We start from the raw sequence: 20,742 nt of genomic DNA, 5'->3' as shown, positions 1-20,742 counted from the left end.
ACAACTATATTTTTTTGCTTCCTCCTGGTTTCCTGACATCACGGTCCCACACCATTGTCAACCTATGTAGTCAATAAACGAGAGAATTGCACAAGGAGCGGCCGACAGCTGGGACCAAGCAGCTCGAGCAGTATTTGTGTTTTTGAGGTGTGAGCACTTCAGAGTTTTTCTTGAGCGATGTTTTCGTTGTTGTTCAAAGGAGAGCAGGGTATTAACTGGGCGGGCCGTGGCCCGTCTAGCCCAGGCCAGATATCCACGGAGGGATGCATTAGGCTTAACAGGAAAATTGGCTTTAATAAATATTAAATGGGATGTAATTATAAAAACTGGGCAGTAACTCTAAAAAATGCACCAAACACGTAATTAGTTTATAAATATTATTTTTGGATTTTGAAAATTTTAATTTCATTAATTGTTGCACGCGCAATGTATCGTTGGATTTTTACGTAATACAAATTTATATTGAAATTGTATTTAATCAGACAAGAAATTTCGGGATAAAAATATTTTGGATCCCATCAAAATGTGGGAATTTATTTTGAATTCTGTTTTGAACGGTTGGTTGAAATTATTAATAATTGTCCTTGCTAGAAAATGGGCTGTACTTCTAACAAACTGTAAATGGATTGTAGTAAATTCCATTAGAATTCAAAAATGGGCTGTAGATTCTTAAAAATCGCAAATGGGCTATAAGTTCTCTGCCTGTAACACCCACGATGCGGCTATATCTCCCACGTGTCGAGGCACAACTTAGAGGCATAACCGCATTGTAGGTATTGTCGCAAGAAGGGTCATCTTCACACAATCCCATGTAATGAACAAGAATGGGATAAAGAGTTGGCTTACAATCGCCACTTCACACAATACATAAATAAATTCATACATCATTCAGAATACACACATAGGTCCGACTACGGAACCAAAAGAAAAGAAGACAACCCCAAATATTAGATCCCCGATCGTCCCAACTGGGCTCCACTACTGATCATCAGGAAACAAAAACATAGTAACGACCAAGGTCCTCGTCGAACTCCCACTTGAGCTCAGTTGCGTCACATGCACTGGTATCATCGGGACCTGCAACTGTTTGGAAGAATCTGTGAGTCACGAGGACTCAGCAATCTCACACCCGCGAGATCAAGACTATTTAAGCTTATGGGTAGGAGAAGGTAGTGAGGTGGAGCTGCAGCAAGCACTAAGCATATATGGTGGCTAACATACGCAAATAAGAGCGAGAAGAGAAGCAACGGAACGGTCGTCAACTAGTCGTGATCAAGAAGTGATCCTGAACTCCTACTTACGTCAAACATAACCCAAAAGCCGTGTTCACTTCCCGGACTCCGCCGAAAAGAGACCATCACGGCTACACACGCGGTTGATGCGTTTTAATTAAGTCAAGTGTCAAGTTCTCTACAACCGGATATTAACAAATTCCCATCTGCCACATAACTGCGGGCACAGCTTTCGAAAGATAATACCCTGCAGGGGTGTCCCAACTTAGCCCATTATAAGCTCTCACAGTCAACGAAGGATAAACCTTCTCCCGGGAAGACCCGATCAGTCTCGGAATCCCGGTTTACAAGACATTTCGACAATGCTAAAACAAGACCAGCAAGACCACCCGCTGTGCCGACAAATCCCGATAGGAGGTGCACATATCTCGTTCTCAGGGCACACCGGATAAGCTAAGCGTACAGGTACCGACGTAACCCAAGTTACCAAGGGATGGTCCCGCACGGTGCTCTAGTTTGGACCAACACTCAGAGGAGCACTGGCCCGGGGGGGTTAAAATAAAGATGACCCTTGAGTCTGCAGAAGCCAAGGGAAAAAGGCTTAGGTGGCAAATGTTAAAACCAAGGTTGGGCCTTGCTGGAGGAGTTTTATTCAAAGCGAACTGTCAAGGGGGTCCCATAAATCACCCAACCGCGTTAGGAACGCAAAATCAAGGAACATAACACCGGTATGACGGAAACTAGGGCGGCAAGAGTGGAACAAAACACCAGGCATAAGGCAGAGCCTTCCACCCTTCACCAAGTATATAGATGCATCAATTAAATAAGAGATATTGTGATATCCCAACATATCCATGTTCCAACATGGAACAAACTTCATCTTCACCTGCAACTAGCAACGCTATAAGAGGGGCTGAGCAAAAGCGGTAACATAGCCAAACAAAGGTTTGCTGGGAAAGGTGGGTTAGAGGCTTGACATGGCAATATGGGAGGCATGATATAGCAAGTGGTAGGTAGCGCGGCATAGCAATAGAGCGAACAACTAGCAAGCAAAGATAGAAGTGATTTCGAGGGTATGGTCATCTTGCCTGAAATCCCGCTAGGAAGAAGAACGAGTCCATGAAGAAGACAAATGGATGTAGTCGAACAAATCCTCACAACTCCGGAACGAAACCGAAGCTAACGAGAGAAGCAACCCGGAAACAAACAAACAACATAGTAAACAACCACCGCATACACATGTCATGATGCACAATCAAGTATGATGCATGTACGGTTTAATGAGGCATGGCATGGCAAAGTGCAACAAACAATACTACAAATTAAGTGGAGCTCAATATGCAACGAGTTGCATATTGACGAAACACCACATACGATTATTTAGTTCTCTCCCGTTTATGTACCCAACAATATTAAATGTTGATTAACATGGCAAGAGGTGAGACATAAGTAAACTACACATTTTAGGCAATTTAAATAAGGCCGGAAACATCAAACAACAGTTCCGATAAATCCTCATGTCATTTAGCAATTTAAAGCAAACAACAATTTTAAACGTTTTAAATGTTATTATCATGATGCGGATGACATATGCAAGTTTTAAGCAATTTTATGGAAATGTTGACATGAGCATGTTACGAAGCATTTGTCACCGTGGTGGAAGAAAGGGGTGCCACGGCAACGAATCCGAAAATGATGCCACAACAACATATCGGTTCTGATAGCTCACGGAGATACCGGTGTGAAAGAAGTGGGCATGAGCGTGTCATGCAAGGATGGTGGGGTGCTCCCGGATTCCGGGTTCCCATGGTACGGCGGCATGGCAATCGAGGAACGTGCAAATACCTCTCTCGGACATGGTGCAAACACGAGCATCTCATACAACACACATGCATTCGTTCACGGGCGTCGTCTCGGGGTTATACCTTTGAAGCGTGCGTTTCAGAACAGATCAAGTTCGGTACGATGTAGAGGAAGTAGTCGTTCACGGGTCGTCGTGGGAAGTAGTTGTACACGTTTCGTAGATGAACTTGGCGTAACCGTGCGGTAGTCGAACTTGGCGATGGTAGTGGTACACGTTGTCTTGTCGAATCCGAGCGACGGTAGTCATACACGACATGTTGTGGAAGTAGTGGTACACATATCAAAGAGGAACTTCACAGAATGTAGTCCCCGAGGTCGTCGCGGTACTTGTAGCTCGTGTAACTCCACCGTTCGTTGCGTAATCGTACATGGGTCTCGGGTCTTGGTCCTGAACTTGAGGAAGTCAACAGTCGAAGTGACCCACGCGAGCACTCACGCACGGGCAAGAGAGCGGGCGCTGATGGTCACGCGACGAGCAGAGAAAACAGAGGTCGGCAGCAGGGACTTGGCGCTGGTCGATGCGGGCGAGCAGAGACGCGTCCTCCCTGATCGAACGAAGCAGAGGCGAGGCAGGGGCTTGCAGCGGCGCGAGATCCGCCGAAGATGAAGACGGCGGCCACGGGACGGTGACTGGGTCGGCGGGAACCAGCCGGATCCGAGGCCAGGGAGGTGGTGGAGCTCCATGCAGAGGAGGAGCGCGGGTAGCAAGGCGACGGCAACAGAGCAGCCGCGGGAGACCGAGTGGAGCGGCGAGGTGCGGACAAGGGCAGAGGAGAAACCCAGCGAGGAAGGAGAGGGCACGCTGGACGAGGGGTCACCGGACCTGGCGATCTCCGGCGGCGGAGCAGGAACAAACGGAGGGAGGACAGATGACCGGACGACGGCAGGGTCAGCAGGGGCACGGGGCTGAACGGCCTCGCGTGCAGCAGAGGGAGGAGGCGACGAGGGGAAGGTTGGGCGCGAGCTCCTGCTTGCGGGATCGAGCGAGAGGCTCTCACTCCTCTCTGGCGGCACGAGCAGGGGAAGGAGATGGGGATCGGGAGAGAGCGTGGTGAGGGGCTAGGGTTAGATAGGCATGCGGCTGGGCCTGCGCTGGTTGGTTAGGCCCAAGAGGCCGGCTGGGCTGCAAGGCTGCGCTCTCTCTCTCCCCCTCGTATTTCTTTTAATAGAAAAGAAATTAGAGAGAAGAAAAGAAAGGAAGAGTTAGGGAAAGGATTTGCGCATGCGGTTAATTTTCCTGGGCTCATAAAAATGCGCTTGATCCAGGAAAAGTAGAAGTGGCATGATTGAAAGATATAAATTCAAATGCATTTGAATTTAATTCAAATGATTTGAATAGGAAGTGAGGGTTGGGAAGGTCGAAAAATGTTCGGATTTTTGGCGGAGCTCCGGAAAGTGAAGAAAGAATTTAGGGCAGAGTTTGGAGACCAAACTTGAAGCAGAAAAGGCACGGAATTATTTTGCAAGTGTGTTATGGAATACTTTGTTATAGATCCCTAATAATATTGGGAGGATATGTTATAAAGAGAAAACACCATGTGAATTCCCTCGATTTAAATGGATCGAAGATCCATACAATTTATTTATCTGAGTATTTTAAAAAAAGGTTGCATGATGACATGATGCAATGCAAGAGATGCAACAAACAAAACAAATCACACGACGAAACTCAGAGCATCTGGAAGTCTTCTGGAGCGTCGGACTCGGGGTGTTACAACACTCCACCACTACAAGAGGATCTCGTCCCGAGATCTAGGATGGCACCGGGGAGAAACAGAAGAGGAACAGGTAAAACAAGTTGCTTCTTTGACAAACGAGTGAAACCAATGACCCTCGAGAGGTTGAAAACTTGAAAGAAGAATACGACGGAGTTGAACAAAATTTAGAAAACTCCGGTAGAAAAGAGAAACAAGGAACACCATGTGAACCTTGGAGTTTGCAAAGCTATGAATGACGAGAACAATGGACAAGAAGTACATGCAAGCACTCCGGTTGAAACAAGATGTACAAGGAACGATAAGGATCAATTACGATAACACTCCGGTTGGAAAATGGAAGGGATAGAATATGAACTTGGCAAAATGAAAGCACTTGGATGAGACTCTAATTAAAAGAGGAATGATAGACACAACACTCCGGTTAAAACAAGATAAAAAAGGAATAAGAATGATATAATTTGGACAGCACTCCGACTGTAAATGGAAGGAATTGAACATGAACTTAACAAGATGAGAGGATACTTAATGAAATCAACAGCACACTGCCTCCGGAACTATTGAAAGAATGGCACAATGGGTCAGAAACATTTCAGACAGCACTCCGGTTGAGAAGGGACGCAAAACTTGACAGAATGGGAAGAACTTGAAAAGAGGGCACGACACTCCGGTTGGAAATGGATAAGCACGAAAAGAACAGGGTCCTCACAAATCGAGATGATGAGTGAAGAGAGCAACATCACCATGCCTCCGGAAGAAAAAAAATAGAAGATAGATCATTGGAATAAAGGAATGGAGAAGAAAATGACAACTTCTGCCACAAATGAGCTTGGAAAGCATCCTTCCAAGAAGGTTATAACGGAGTTGTTGGGAAATCAACAACGAAAAGAACAAGCTTGTTGTGGGCTTATGGAACACATCTCAAAATTATGAGGTGACAACCCGCCACTAACGGAAGCAATTGCTTGCTTGAGATCAACGAAGAGATGAAAACTTCTCTCGCCGAGAGGATAGGAGAAAACTTGGATCATTGATAGACACCACAATTAGCAACATTCCTTAGGAAATGCTTTAAGTGGAATATGACACAAGATAACTCAAACAAATAGATTAATGGATTTAAAAGATCTCTTGAACGAATTGAAATTGATGGTTTTAAAATATGTCATTCCGGACAACTTGTGAATCATGAAACGCGAACTCAAATTGTCAAGAATGACATAACACCATCTCAAAAGGTAAGGTAGAAAGAATTGCACTTCGGAATGCAAGATGAAGAATACATGAACTCCTCAAAACAAGACATGTGTTGAATTCATGTTAATTTTAGAGTATAGCTTGGCGGATCTTAACTCCGAGAGAAATCTTGAAGAACAATTGACGAATGAAAGGAATCCTTGACGAAGCACCATGTAGAGCCTCCATGAAGAACTCCGGTAAACAAAAGGATGATAGAAAGAAAGAGAAGTTGACAACACAAGGTGAAGCCTTGCGATGATTTAGATGGAGCTTCGCGATGAGATAATGCGGAAAACTTGGAACTCCGGAAAAGAAAGATGAACAAATGAGATCAAGAATTTTGATGAATCTCCGGAATAAGGAATTAATCACTTGGATGAAACAAGAATAAGAATTACATTATGCTTAGCCTTCACCAATTTAGATTGATGACAAGGAACGGATTTTGCATACTACTTATTCTCATAGAAAAGATTAAGATTGATATTGCGCAAACTTGGGAAGGTCTTCATCGAACCACCGGTAGGATTGAAACAACGAATAAATTGATATGATAACGAAGGAAGAGAAATCTTGAACGAACCACCGCGAGAATTGAAAAAGAACGAAGTAAAGGGGTGAATCACCGGTATGAATTAGAGAACGAATGAAGATACTTGAGGGAATTTGATACACGAGAACGAAGAGATCACGAGCTGATTAGAGAATACATGAACGATGCACCGGAAGAATATGGAGATGAACGAAGAGACATCAATTTAGAATAATTGGAGAACGAGGCTGAAAACTTAGAACGAAGAAATCTTCTGAAATGATGGCCTTCGGAGAATCAAACTGAAAAGACTCATGAATTGCTCCGGATGGGTGAAAAGAATTCTCACAATCGAAAACAATTATGAGAGTGGCGTGAAGCTAGAACCATGAATCTTGAAGAGAATGGAGCAAGATTTAAGAGAAACTCTTCTTCGGTCTTCAAATGTTGAGAATGACGATGAGAAACACCACCATGAATTGTTGAGATACTCCGGGATGAAAATTAGAAAGATTGAACCAACAATGAAAAGAGTTTGAAAGATCTTGGAGAAAGACATTTGACTGATGATAATTCATTCTTACGTCAAACTTTGCAATGAATTTGAGAATAACTCCGAAAAGAATTAGAGTCAGGTAAGATCCTGGGAAAAGACCTGTGGGTTAGGGCCCACTCAAAAGAAACAACGTTGAAAAAAATTACTTGAAAAAGGAGATTGCACCGGTTGAATGAAATGGCTTGAATGAGATAACAACCTCGAGATAGCTTGAACGGATCTTGAATGAAAACACGAATCTTCTGAGATATCTTCAACACTCCAGATAAACATGGATAGCAAGAGGTGGATGATTAAGAGGTGCACCGGCATGAGAAAACATTTGAAACAAGGAAAGGAATGTGATTAACGCTGAAAACTTGAATTGAATCCACCGGAAAAGAATACGGGAATGAAGAATGATAAACTTGAAGCTTCCTGAGCATCTTCCTGAGAATCACCGGATAAGAACATTGATTGAAAAGAATGAAGAAACTTCACCTCCATAAGATGGATACATGATTAAGAAATCTGAGTCCTTGAAGAAAGAGGGTGGGAGGGCGGGAAAACAAAGGCAACTTGGGGCAGATGAAACAAACAACGTTGAGAAAACTTATTATTGATCTTCCGAATGGGGAGAATGATGGGATCATCTCGAAGAGAAACGCACCGGTTGGAAATAGAATTAAGATGGCAAACTCGATGATCACGAAGGATTAGTATCCACATAGGAATATGAGAACACCGCTTAGAATAAGGTATGGAATCAACACTTGCCATTAAAGCAACTCGAATACCACAAAACAAAACAAAAAACAAAGTATTTGGCTTGCAAAATAAGCCGGAACAAACATATGATAGAGATTTCGTCCAAAGTTTTCGTGGTGGGGCCCACACGGGCTCGATCGTACAGCACCATCATGTACAAGGCAGTGCACATGACATATGAAGCATCCCCGAGTCGGCATAGCCAAGGACTCTTTAAGACACAACGAGACCACTGTAAAACCAACCGTGGAAAGGCGGACCACTAGACGTCGAACCCCAATCTCATATCATGCATCTGTCGGAAAGATATCCTAGGAGCTACTTGAATTCCCACTTATAAACTCCCGAAACTTTCTGGTTATGCAATTAGGTGTTGGGGATATAGGGGACACATTATATCTCACCCAAACTAACAATACCTAGATCCAGCTGTATCCATCCTTCAACACATAACCAAGAAACCTTCGGAAATCATTTACCTCAACCTTTGAAAAGCATCCGTTATACGAGTTATGGCAATACTCCCGAACTCCCGCCCCAGTACTGGGTGGCGTTGAGGTGATCTCACCAACAACTGCATAAAAGAGATTTTCGATGTCGGCGAAACTCAGGTATTCCAGAACTGCAACGATAAAATTGTGACGACAACACCTCGGAGCTCAACTCCCCGGGACACTGCCACAACCCCTAAATGTCAGGAGGCACCAAGAACAATGTTCTCGTCACAAAACCATCGGAATGATTCCAAGATACCCGCGTGATCCTAAATTTTTTTTAGTGAAATTTGAGGAAAGAAGAGTCAAAACTTCTACGTCAGGAAACCTCACCAGAGCGACGAAGGGACTGAGGAGTAAAAAGAATCCTACTCTCCGATATATATAATCCTAAGACTCAAAACATTTTTGTTCTAGACTCAAAAATGCCAGCGATTCGATCAAGCAGGGGGCTCCTAAGTCGGGGATGGCTTTGATTACCAACTTGTAACACCCACGATGCGGCTATATCTCCCACGTGTCGAGGCACGACTTAGAGGCATAACCGCATTGTAGGTATTGTCGCAAGAAGGGTCATCTTCACACAATCCCATGTAATGAACAAGAATGGGATAAAGAGTTGGCTTACAATCGCCACTTCACACAATACATAAATAAATTCATACATCATTCAGAATACACACATAGGTCCGACTACGGAACCAAAAGAAAAGAAGACAACCCCAAATGCTAGATCCCCGATCGTCCCAACTGGGCTCCACTACTGATCATCAGGAAACGAAAACATAGTAACGACCAAGGTCCTCGTCGAACTCCCACTTGAGCTCAGTTGCGTCACATGCACTGGTATCATCGGCACCTGCAACTGTTTGGAAGAATCTGTGAGTCACGAGGACTCAGCAATCCCACACCCGCGAGATCAAGACTATTTAAGCTTATGGGTAGGAGAAGGTAGTGAGGTGGAGCTGCAGCAAGCACTAAGCATATATGGTGGCTAACATACGCAAGTAAGAGCGAGAAGAGAAGCAACGGAACGGTCGTCAACTAGTAGTGATCAAGAAGTGATCCTGAACTCCTACTTACGTCAAACATAACCCAAAAGCCGTGTTCACTTCCCGGACTCCGCCGAAAAGAGACCATCACGGCTACACACGCGGTTGATGCATTTTAATTAAGTCAAGTGTCAAGTTCTCTACAACCGGATATTAACAAATTCTCATCTGCCACATAACCGCGGGCACAGCTTTCGAAAGATAATACCCTGCAGGGGTGTCCCAACTTAGCCCATTATAAGCTCTCACAGTCAACGAAGGATAAACCTTCTCCCGGGAAGACCCGATCAGTCTCGGAATCCCGGTTTACAAGACATTTCGACAATGCTAAAACAAGACCAGCAAGACCACCCGCTGTGCCGACAAATCCCGATAGGAGGTGCACATATCTCGTTCTCAGGGCACACCGGATAAGCTAAGCGTACAGGTACCGACGTAACCCAAGTTACCAAGGGATGGTCCCGCACGGTGCTCTAGTTTGGACCAACACTCAGAGGAGCACTGGCCCGGGGGGGTTAAAATAAAGATGACCCTTGAGTCTGCAGAAGCCAAGGGAAAAAGGCTTAGGTGGCAAATGTTAAAACCAAGGTTGGGCCTTGCTGGAGGAGTTTTATTCAAAGCAAACTGTCAAGGGGGTCCCATAAATCACCCAACCGCGTTAGGAACGCAAAATCAAGGAACATAACACCGGTATGACGGAAACTAGGGCGGCAAGAGTGGAACAAAACACCAGGCATAAGGCCGAGCCTTCCACCCTTCACCAAGTATATAGATGCGTCAATTAAATAAGAGATATTGTGATATCCCAACATATCCATGTTCCAACATGGAACAAACTTCATCTTCACCTGCAACTAGCAACGCTATAAGAGGGGCTGAGCAAAAGCGGTAACATAGCCAAACAAAGGTTTGCTGGGAAAGGTGGGTTAGAGGCTTGACATGGCAATATGGGAGGCATGATATAGCAAGTGGTAGGTCGCGCGGCATAGAAATAGAGCGAACAACTAGCAAGCAAAGATAGAAGTGATTTCGAGGGTATGGTCATCTTGCCTGAAATCCCGCTAGGAAGAAGAACGAGTCCATGAAGAAGACAAACGGATGTAGTCGAACAAATCCTCACAACTCCGGAACGAAACCGAAGCTAACGAGAGAAGCAACCCGGAAAGAAACAAACAACATAGTAAACAACCACCGCATACACATGGCATGATGCACAATCAAGTATGATGCATGTCCGGTTTAATGAGGCATGGCATGGCAAAGTGCAACAAACAATACTACAAATTAAGTGGAGCTCAATATGCAACGAGTTGCATATTGACAAAACACCACATACGATTATTTAGTTCTCTCCCGTTTATGTACCCAACAATATTAAATGTTGATTAACATGGCAAAAGGTGAGACATAAGTAAACTACACATTTTAGGCAATTTAAATAAGGCCGGAAACATCAAACAACAGTTCTGATAAGTCCTCATGTCATTTAGCAATTTAAAGCAAACAACAATTTTAAACGTTTTAAATGTTATTATCATGATGCGGATGACATATGCAAGTTTTAAGCAATTTTATGGAAATGTTGACATGAGCATGTTATGAAGCATTTGTCACCGTGGTGGAAGAAAGGGGTGCCACGGCAACGAATCCGAAAATGATGCCACAACAACATATCGGTTCCGATAGCTCACGGAGATACCGGTGCGAAAGAAGTGAGCGTGAGCGTGTCATGCAAGGATGGTGGGGTGCTCCCGGATTCCGGGTTCCCACGGTACGGCGGCATGGCAATCGAGGAACGTGCAAAGACCTCTCTCGGACATGGTGCAAACACGAGCATCTCATACAACACACATGCATTCGTTCACGGGCGTCGTCTCGGGGTTATACCTTTGAAGCGTGCGTTTCAGAACGGATCAAGTTCGGTACGATGTAGAGGAAGTAGTCGTTCACGGGTCGTCGTGGGAAGTAGTTGTACACGTTTCGTAGATGAACTTGGCGTAACCGTGCGGTAGTCGAACTTGGCGACGGTAGTGGTACACGTTGTCTTGTCGAATCCGAGCGACGGTAGTCCTACAAAACATGTTGTGGAAGTAGTGGTACACATATCAAAGAGGAACTTGACAAAATCCAGTCCCCGGGGTCGTCGCGGTACTTGTAGCTCGTGTAACTCCACCGTTCGTTGCATAATCGTACATGGGTCTCGGGTCTTGGTCCCGAACTTGAGGAAGTCAACAGTCGAAGTGACCCACGCGAGCACTCACGCACGGGCAAGAGAGCGGGCGCTGATGCTCACGCGACGAGCAGAGAAAACAGAGGTCGGCAGCAGGGACTTGGCGCTGGTCGATGCGGGCGAGCAGAGACGCGTCCTCCACCCCGCTCGAACGAAGTAGAGGCGAGGCAGGGGCTTGCAGCGGCGCGAGATCCGCCGAAGATGAAGACGGCGGCCACGGGACGGTGACTGGGTCGGCGGGAACCAGCCGGATCCGAGGCCAGGGAGGTGGTGGAGCTCCATGCAGAGGAGGAGCGCGGGTAGCAAGGCGACGGCAACAGAGCAGCCGTGGGAGACCGAGTGGAGCGGCGAGGTGCGGACAAGGGCAGAGGAGAAACCCGGCGAGGAAGGAGAGGGCACGCTAGACGAGGGGTCACCGGACCTGGCGATCTCCGGCGGCGGAGCAGGAACAAACGGAGGGAGGACAGATGACCGGGCGACGGCAGGGTCAGCAGGGGCACGGGGCTGAACGGCCTCACGTGCAGCGGAGGGAGGAGGCGACGAGGGGAAGGTTGGCCGCGAGCTCCTGCTTGCGGGATCGAGCGAGAGGCTCTCACTCCTCTCTGGCAGCGCGAGCAGGGGAAGGAGATGGGGATCGGGAGAGAGCGTGGTGAGGGGCTAGGGTTAGATAGGCATGCGGCTGGGCCTGCGCTGGTTGGTTAGGCCCAAGAGGCCGGCTGGGCTGCAAGGCTGCGCTCTCTCTCTCCCCCTCGTATTTATTTTAATAGAAAAGAAATTAGAGAGAAGAAAAGAAAGGAAGAGTTAGGGAAAGGATTTGCGCATGCGGTTAATTTTCCCGGGCTCATAAAAATGCACTTGATCCAGGAAAAATAGAAGTGGCATGATTGAAAGATATAAATTCAAATGCATTTGAATTTAATTCACATGATTTGAATAGGAAGTGAGGGCTGGGAAGGTCCAATAATGTTTGGATTTTTGGTGGAGCTCTAGAAAGTGAAGAAAGAATTCAGGGCAGAGTTTGGAGACCAAACTTGAAGCAGAAAAGGCACGGAATTATTTTGCAAGTGTGTTATGGTGATTCCCAAGGAATGGAATACTTTGTTATAGCTCCCTAATAATATTGGGAGGATATGTTATAAATAGAAAACACCATGTGAATTCCCTCGATTTAAATGGATCGAAGATCCATACAATTTATTTATCTCGGTATTTTTTTTAAAAAAGGTTGCACGATGACATGATGCAATGCAAGAGATGCAACAAACAAAACAAATCACACGACGAAACTCAGAGCATCTGGAAGTCTTCTGGAGCGTCGGTCTGGGGGCGTTACACTGCCACACACTTGTGGGCCTACTAAGTTGACGCGTCCCCTAAAAAAGTAAGTTCACCCGTATGCAAGGCTTTGTCAACTTATAGTCAACACACGGTTCTAGCAGCAGTGGCCGTTGGATGTCCATCCAACGGATGTCGTGCTTCTTCTTCAATCTCGGATATTCTAGCTTCAGCCGCCCAAAAAATGATTCCTCCCCCTTACATCTGGGGCGCACCGTTTCGGAGGCTGACCTGTGGGCCTACTAAGTTGACGCGTACCAAGGGCTTTGTCAACTTAGTCATTATAAATGATTCTAGCTGTAGTGACCATACGATGTCCATCCAACGGCCGTCGTGCTTCTTCAACCTCTGGTCTTCTTGCTCCAGCCGCCCAAAGCAGCACCGGTCGTGCTGCCTGCTCCTGCCTCCCGTGGCCGGCTGTGCTGCCGTAGAGGCCTCACCGCCCCCTACTACTCCCACCGTTGGCCAGGCCATCCCTCTACTCACCCACACCCCCTGTTATTCTGCGGCGATGGCTGCCTCACACCGCAGCCGAACCAGTGAACCCTCGTACTCCTCTCCGCATGGGCATCCACTGTCGCGTCTTCCCCGGCTCCACGTCGTCCCCTTCCTAGGCCTCGCCGTCGTCCACCGCCCCGGTGCTCTCGGCGCGGCGTGGTCAACGTGGTCAATGAACGACATCCATAGGACGTGGACTGTACGTGGAGAGGCTGACAACTGGGTCCACGGCCGCACACAAGGAAATGCCTCCTTATTACGCGCAAAATAATGATTCCTCCACCTGACATCTGGGACCCACCGGAAGGGCCTCTATATTGCGCGAAAAAACGTTCCCCCCGCTGACAGGTCAGACCCACCAACTATACCTTCGCACGCAAGGAAGTGCCTCCTTATTACACAAAAAAAATGAATACTCCCCCTTCTAGCTGGGACCCAGCATAGTGGGAGGCTGACTTGTGGGCCTACTAAGTTGACGGGGACGGAGGGCTTTGTCAACTTATTCAATATGAACGATTCTAGCTCTAGTGACCGTACAATGTCCATCCAACAGCCCTAGTGCTTCTCAACCTCTGGTCTTCTTGCTCCAGCTGCCCAAACCAGCGTCGGTCGTGCCGCGTGCTCCTGCCTCCCGTCGCCGGATGTGATGCCGCGGAGGCCTCACCGCCCCCTACTACTCCCACCGCTGGCCTGGCCATCCCTCTACTCACTCACACCCCATGTTATTCTGCGGCGACGGCAACCTCACACTGCAGCCGAACCAGTGAACCCTCGTACTCCTCTCCGCATGGGCAACCACTGACGCGTCTTCCCCGGCTCCGCGTCGTGCCCTTCCTAGGCCTCGCCGTCTTCCACCGCCTGGTGCTCTCGGCGCGGCTTGGTCAACGTGGTCAAGGAACGACTTCCATCGAAAGAGTACTGTACGTGGAGAGGCTGACAGCTGGGTCCACGGCCGCAGCAAGGAAGTGCCTCCTTATTATGCGGAAAATATTGATTCCTCCACCTGACAGTACGGACCCACCGGACGGGCCACCGTATATCACAAAAAAAAGTTTCCCCCTGATAGCTAGGACCCACCAGCTACATCTTCGCATGCAAGGAAGTGCCTGACAATCGAGACCCACCTGGTCAAAGCGTACGTAGCGTTGTCATTGTGGTCGCGAACGTGTACGTACATACTGGTTGATCGGTCTGTCTGCAGGCTGCAGCGATGAACCGTGGCCATGTAAGGAAGGGCACGTGTCGTAGTAGAGGCGTGCACGTAGCATGTACACGTACGTACAGCGGCCAGGGTGCAAGAAAGTAAATACGGCCACGTACGTACATACGGTCGGGGTCTCGAACGCCTACTCGTGCATACGTACGGCTAGGGCTCGTGTACAAGGCTGGGTCGGAACGAAGAAACTGCGTTGTCGTCGTGTTCATGGGGAGGCAACGGAATGCGTCGTGTTCATCAGGAGGCAACGGAATGCGTGCTGTTCATCGGGAGCCAGCCGGCTTGGACGGAACAGCCGATGGAAACAAGGCGTGGCGTACCGCAGAACGGAGGAAACGGCCTTGTGTTCGACCGGCCACGGCCGAAACAGGATCATGTTCATCGGGAGGGGTCTGGCGTACCGCAAAACAGAGGAAACGGAGCTCCTACGGTGGAAACGGGGTCCTGTTGATCGAGAGGGGTGTGGCGTACCGCAAAACGGAGGAAACAGACTTGTGTTGGAGCGCTACGGTCGAAACGGGGGTCCTGTTCATCGGGAGGGGTGTGGCGTACCGCAAAACAGGACTCCACGGGATACTGTTCATCTCCACCGTCGACTGCCTCAACGGGCTACTGTTCATCCACCGCCGACCTCCTCCAGCCTCCACCTGTGACTGTTCATCCACGGGCTCCTGTTCATCCAGCCTCCACTGCTCCTCCACCGGCTACTGTTCAACCAGCCCTCTCCACGGGGTCCTGTTCAACCACCCCTCCATGGGCTACTGTTCATCCAGCCCTCCACCGACTACTGTTCAACCAGCCCTCCACGGGGTCCTGTTCATCCAGCCCTCCACGGGATCCTGTTCAACCAGCCCTCCACGGGATCCTGTTCATCCACCGGCTCAATCGATCAGGGTACTATTCATCCAGCGGCAACGGCCTCTACTACCACGGGGTCCTATTCATCCAACCCCACACCGGGAACTTTTCATCTAAAACCCCCCAACAACGCTCACTGTTCATCCAGAGGCAGCATCGATCGGCTTCAGTTAGCAGCAGTAGCGAAGGAATCACTCGGGTTTAGTTAACAACAAGGGATCGATCGATCACTCAGGTTCAGTAACGCGTAGCCTGCAGCGCAATCGCTCGGGTTTAGTTAGAGCCCAACGCCTCGCACCCACGCGCCATGTACGAGAGAAACGCGCATCGCTCGACCCCCGACCACCCACCGTAACCGGGAACTCCTCGATATTTTCCTCGCCCTCGCTTCTACCACGGTTTTTTCCGTCATGGACGGCCCAAAGAATGTCATGCAGCTGCGTCTCCGGCCCGCCCAGGACGAAAAGCCCATTTTCTGTCATGATTTTTTGTCATAGAAGTAGGACCCCACCACATCTGTGATGATACCGGGTTTTGTCACAATTATCGTCATAAAAGTGTCATAAGTATGACAGAAAAAATTTTGTTCGGCCCAAAATGTCACAGATGTGTCTTTTTTTATAGTGATGTCATCATGACACCACCTGTGAAGAATAGGAACCCCAGATCAAATTCTTCATATAAACCAAATTCTTCAAATGGATCAAATTCCTCATATGAACATCATCGTGCTAACACCTCTGTTTCACAGGGAAGATCTAAGGGCTATGAATATGTGTATTATTCTTTAAACCATTATGTTCATAAGTCCTCAAAGAATTTCTCTGCTTACCCTAACCCCTCTTATGTGAAACGGAGTGGACTGGCTTCTATGCCACCTTTCTCTTATGGAGCTCACAGAATGATGAACTCTTTGCCACCCCTCTAGATGTGGGTGGTGAAGAAAAAGAACTAATCTCTTATGCAGGGTCAGGTCTCCATACGAACTTAAACGTCTGAAGCAATTGCTGGAGACCTGAAATATGCTTGAAAGGAAATGAATTTTCATTTCTCACGTCCTCATACTGCTACATCTGTTCTATTGCTTGATGAAATTGATCTGATGAATTTGATGTCATATTCTTCATTGATGAAGTATATGAGTTCGTAAGTTGCACTAATTCATCTGCAGGATGATCAACCCAAAGCCACTGAGTGGGTCCTCGATAGTGGATGTACAAATCACATGACTGGTGACAAGAACTTATTGATGGACGCTCCCTTATCTCCATCGCATCTGAAGCATATCACCTATGCTGACAAAGGCAAAAGAAAGGTATTGGGTCTAGGTAAGGTTGCAATCTCAAAGGATCGACACATGGACAAAGTCATGCTTGTCGAGTCCTTAGGATTCAACCTCATGTCAGTCTCAATGCTTTGTGATTTTGATACGGTTGTTCTCTTTGGCAAGTATCATTGTGTTGTGATCATGGAAGTTGACCATTCCAAAGTCTTCGAAGGCTTTAGGAGAGGAGATCTGTATATTGTTGATTTCTCCACAGGACCACAACCTGCTATATGTCTACTTGCAAAAGCTTCAGAAGGCTAGCTATGGCATCAACGACTCAGTCATGCTGGCATGAGGAACTTACACACGCTCGCGGAGAAGAAGCACGTCATTGGCATTGAGAATGTTAAATTCCTCAAGGATCACCTGTCTGGAGCCTGTGAAGCTGGAAAGATGACCAAGGCCAAGCATCCCGCGAAGACTATCATGACTACCACTCATCCATTTGAATTGCTTCACATGGATCTATTTGGTCCTAATCAATATTCTGCATTCACCAATGAAGTATATCTATATGGCTTTGTTATTGTTGATGATTACTCTCGTTACACATGGGTGCATATCGTCACTTACAAACGTGAAGTGCAGGAAGTCTTCAAACGATTTTCCTCGAGGGCTTCAACCAACTTTGGTGTGAACATCAAGCACATCAGAAGTGACAATGGAACTGAGTTCAAGAATACGGGTCTTGATGACTATCTTGATGAACTTGGTATCACTCATGAGTTATCTGCTCCATATACTCCTCAGCAGAATGGCGTCGTGGAGCGCAAGAACCGGACTCTTGTTGAGATGGCTCGCACTATGCTTGATGAATACAAGATGCCTCATCACTTCTGGATTGAGGCAATTGATACTGCGTGCCACATCATCAGCAGGGTATATCTTCACAAATTCTTCAAGAAGACCGCATATGAGCTCCTCACTGACAAGAAACCCAATGTGAGTTATTTCAAAGTCTTCGGTGCTAAATGTTGGATTAGAGATCCTCATCACAATTCTAAATTTGCACTGAAAGCACATGAAGGTTTTATGCTTGGTTACGGAAAGGACTCGCAAACCTACAGAGTCTTCAACAATGTTCACCACAAGGTTGTTGAAACTGTAGATGTGCGGTTCGATGAAACTAATGGCTCGCAAAGAGAGCACCTACCTCCTGTGCTAGATGAAAAGTCAACTGAGGAAACCATCAAGTTCAAGGCTACTGAGGATGTCATTCCTACTGAAGAATCTGCTGAAGAAGTCATGAAGAACATCATGCTGGTGCGCCTGAAGAAAATGGTTCTGAAGAAAATGAGCAAATTCCTCATCGTCAACCTGCTCATCCTCGCGTCGCAAATGAAGTGCAGATTGAGAAAATCATGAGCGGCATCAACGCACCAGGTCCTCTCACACGCTCAAAAGCTTCGCATTTGTCTAACTTTTGTGGGCACTTTGCTTTCGTCTCTATCACAGAGCCCACTAAGATAGATGAAGCATTTCTGGAGCCTGAGTGGATTCAAGCTATGCAAAAGGAATTACATCAGTTCGAGCTCAACAATGTCTGGGAACTTGTCAAGAAACAAGACCCTCGCAAGCACAATATCATCGGCACCAAATGGATCTACCACAACAAGCAAGATGAAAATGGCCTTGTGGTGAGGAATATGGCACGACTTGTAGCTCAAGGCTACACACAGGTTGAAGGAATTGATTTCGATGAAACTTTTGCACCTGTTGCTAGACTTCAGGCTATTCACATATTACTTGCTTATGCTACCCATCATGACATCATCTTATATCAAATGGATGTGAAAAGTGCATTCCTCGGTGGTAAGCTTGAGGAAGAAGTATATGTTGCTCAACCCCCAGGTTTTGAAGTTCCAAAGCATCTTGACAAAGTCTTCAGACTCAATAAGGCCCTCTATGGCCTCAAGCAGGCCCCTCGGGCGTGGTATGATACTTTGAAGGAATTCCTCATGAAGAAAGGCTTCAAACCCGGTTCACTTGACCCAACTCTTTTCACCAAAACCTATGATGATGAATTATTCGTGTGTCAAATATATGTTGATGATATTATCTTTGGTTGTACTGATCAATGTTACACTGACGAATTTGGTTATATGATGAGGGAGGAATATGAAATTTCTATGATGGGAGAATTGAAATTCTTCTTAGGTCTTCAAATTCGTCAACAGTGAAATGGTATCTTCATATCTCAGGAGAAATACCTCAAGGACGTATTGAGGAAATTCGGCATGCGGGATTGCAAAGGCGTCAAAATCCCTATGCCCACAAATGGCCATCTATGCACTGATGAAAATGGTATTGACTTCGATCAAAAGGTATATAGCTCCATGATTGGTTCTTTATTGTATTTATGTGCATCTAGGCCAGATATTATGCTTAGTGTTTGCATGTGTGCCCGCTTTCAAGCTACACCGAAGGAATCACACCATAAGGCTGTGAAGCATATTCTTCGATATCCAGCTCACACTCCAACACTTGGATTATATTACCCCAAGGGCTCGTCTTCTCATCTCCTTGGATATTCTAACTCTGACTATGCCGGTGATCATGTGGACCGCAAGTCAACATCAGGCACATGCCATTTCCTCGGACGATCCTTGGTATGTTGGTCCTCGAAGAAACAGAACTCTGTATCACTCTCTACTGCTGAAGCTGAGTACATTGCTGCTGGTTCGCGCTGTGCTCAATTGCTATGGATGAAGCAAACCCTCAAGGACTACGACATCAATGTGAAGAATGTGCTTCTCGACTGTGACAATGAGAGTGCCATCAAGATTGCTCATAACCCAGTTCAGCATTCGAAGACAAAGCACATTCAGATTCATCATCATTTTCTTCGTGATCATGTGTTGAAGGGCGACATCTCTATCGAGCACGTGAACACTGAAGAACAGCTAGCCGATATCTTCACAAAGCCCTTGGATGAGAAGAGATTTAGCAAGTTGCGGTGTGAGCTAAATATCTTAGAATCTTCAAATGTCCTTTGAAAAGGACACACATCGTAACACTTATGCAAAATTGATGACTTAGCTGTGCAACACACGAAGTAATGTTTTTCTTCAATCAATGAAGACTAACCCTCTAAGTGTGAATAAATTAATGAAGAATTTGATTCTCAGAGCCCTACGACAATTGTATGCGGCGTCTGAAACCATCATTCTTATATTGTGGGTCACGCCACCAACAAAAGTTGAAAATCTTCAATTTGAGTTTTTTTATTTTTGAAATTCCTCAGTTGTTCAATTTCTTCAACTTTGCATTATCTTCACTCTTTCCGTCGTTATTCTTCATTGGCTATATATATATATATATATATATGAGTTTATATCCTCTATAGCATTCACTTATGCCTAGTTCTTCAAGTTGCTTTTTGAGCTAAGTGAATGTGATCGGACCCTTCCCCCTCTATGCTAAACTCAACCCAGTCTGTTCACAAATTCTTCATGTGCGTTCTGTTTGAATCCCGTTCAAAATTCTCACTATGTCCTTGATAGCTGAAGAAGTTGCGAAAGAAATGTTAAAATATTCTAATATGAATTTTCGGCTTTTGCCGCTCAAACCATTCCACATTCCATGATTGGATTTATCCATTCATCCACGATCTCACACGATCTCCACCGCTCTGTACGTGGGTGACACATGTCGCTAGGATGAGAAGGTTCAAGGGCACGTTCGTTCAATTTCTTCGGGCGAGCGGTTTTTCACCTCGGCTATATATATACCCATCACCCTCCTCAGACTGCATTTACCCCGCTCGACCTCACTCCCCTCGCTCGAGATCTCAAGACCTAGCACCACCGCTACTTCCATCTTCACCGGTGAGGAAGAGCTTCACTGCC

This window comes from Aegilops tauschii, chromosome 2, assembly GCF_002575655.3.
Source record: "Aegilops tauschii subsp. strangulata cultivar AL8/78 chromosome 2, Aet v6.0, whole genome shotgun sequence".
NCBI lineage: Eukaryota > Viridiplantae > Streptophyta > Magnoliopsida > Poales > Poaceae > Aegilops > Aegilops tauschii.
This window is presented reverse-complemented; position numbering follows the sequence as displayed.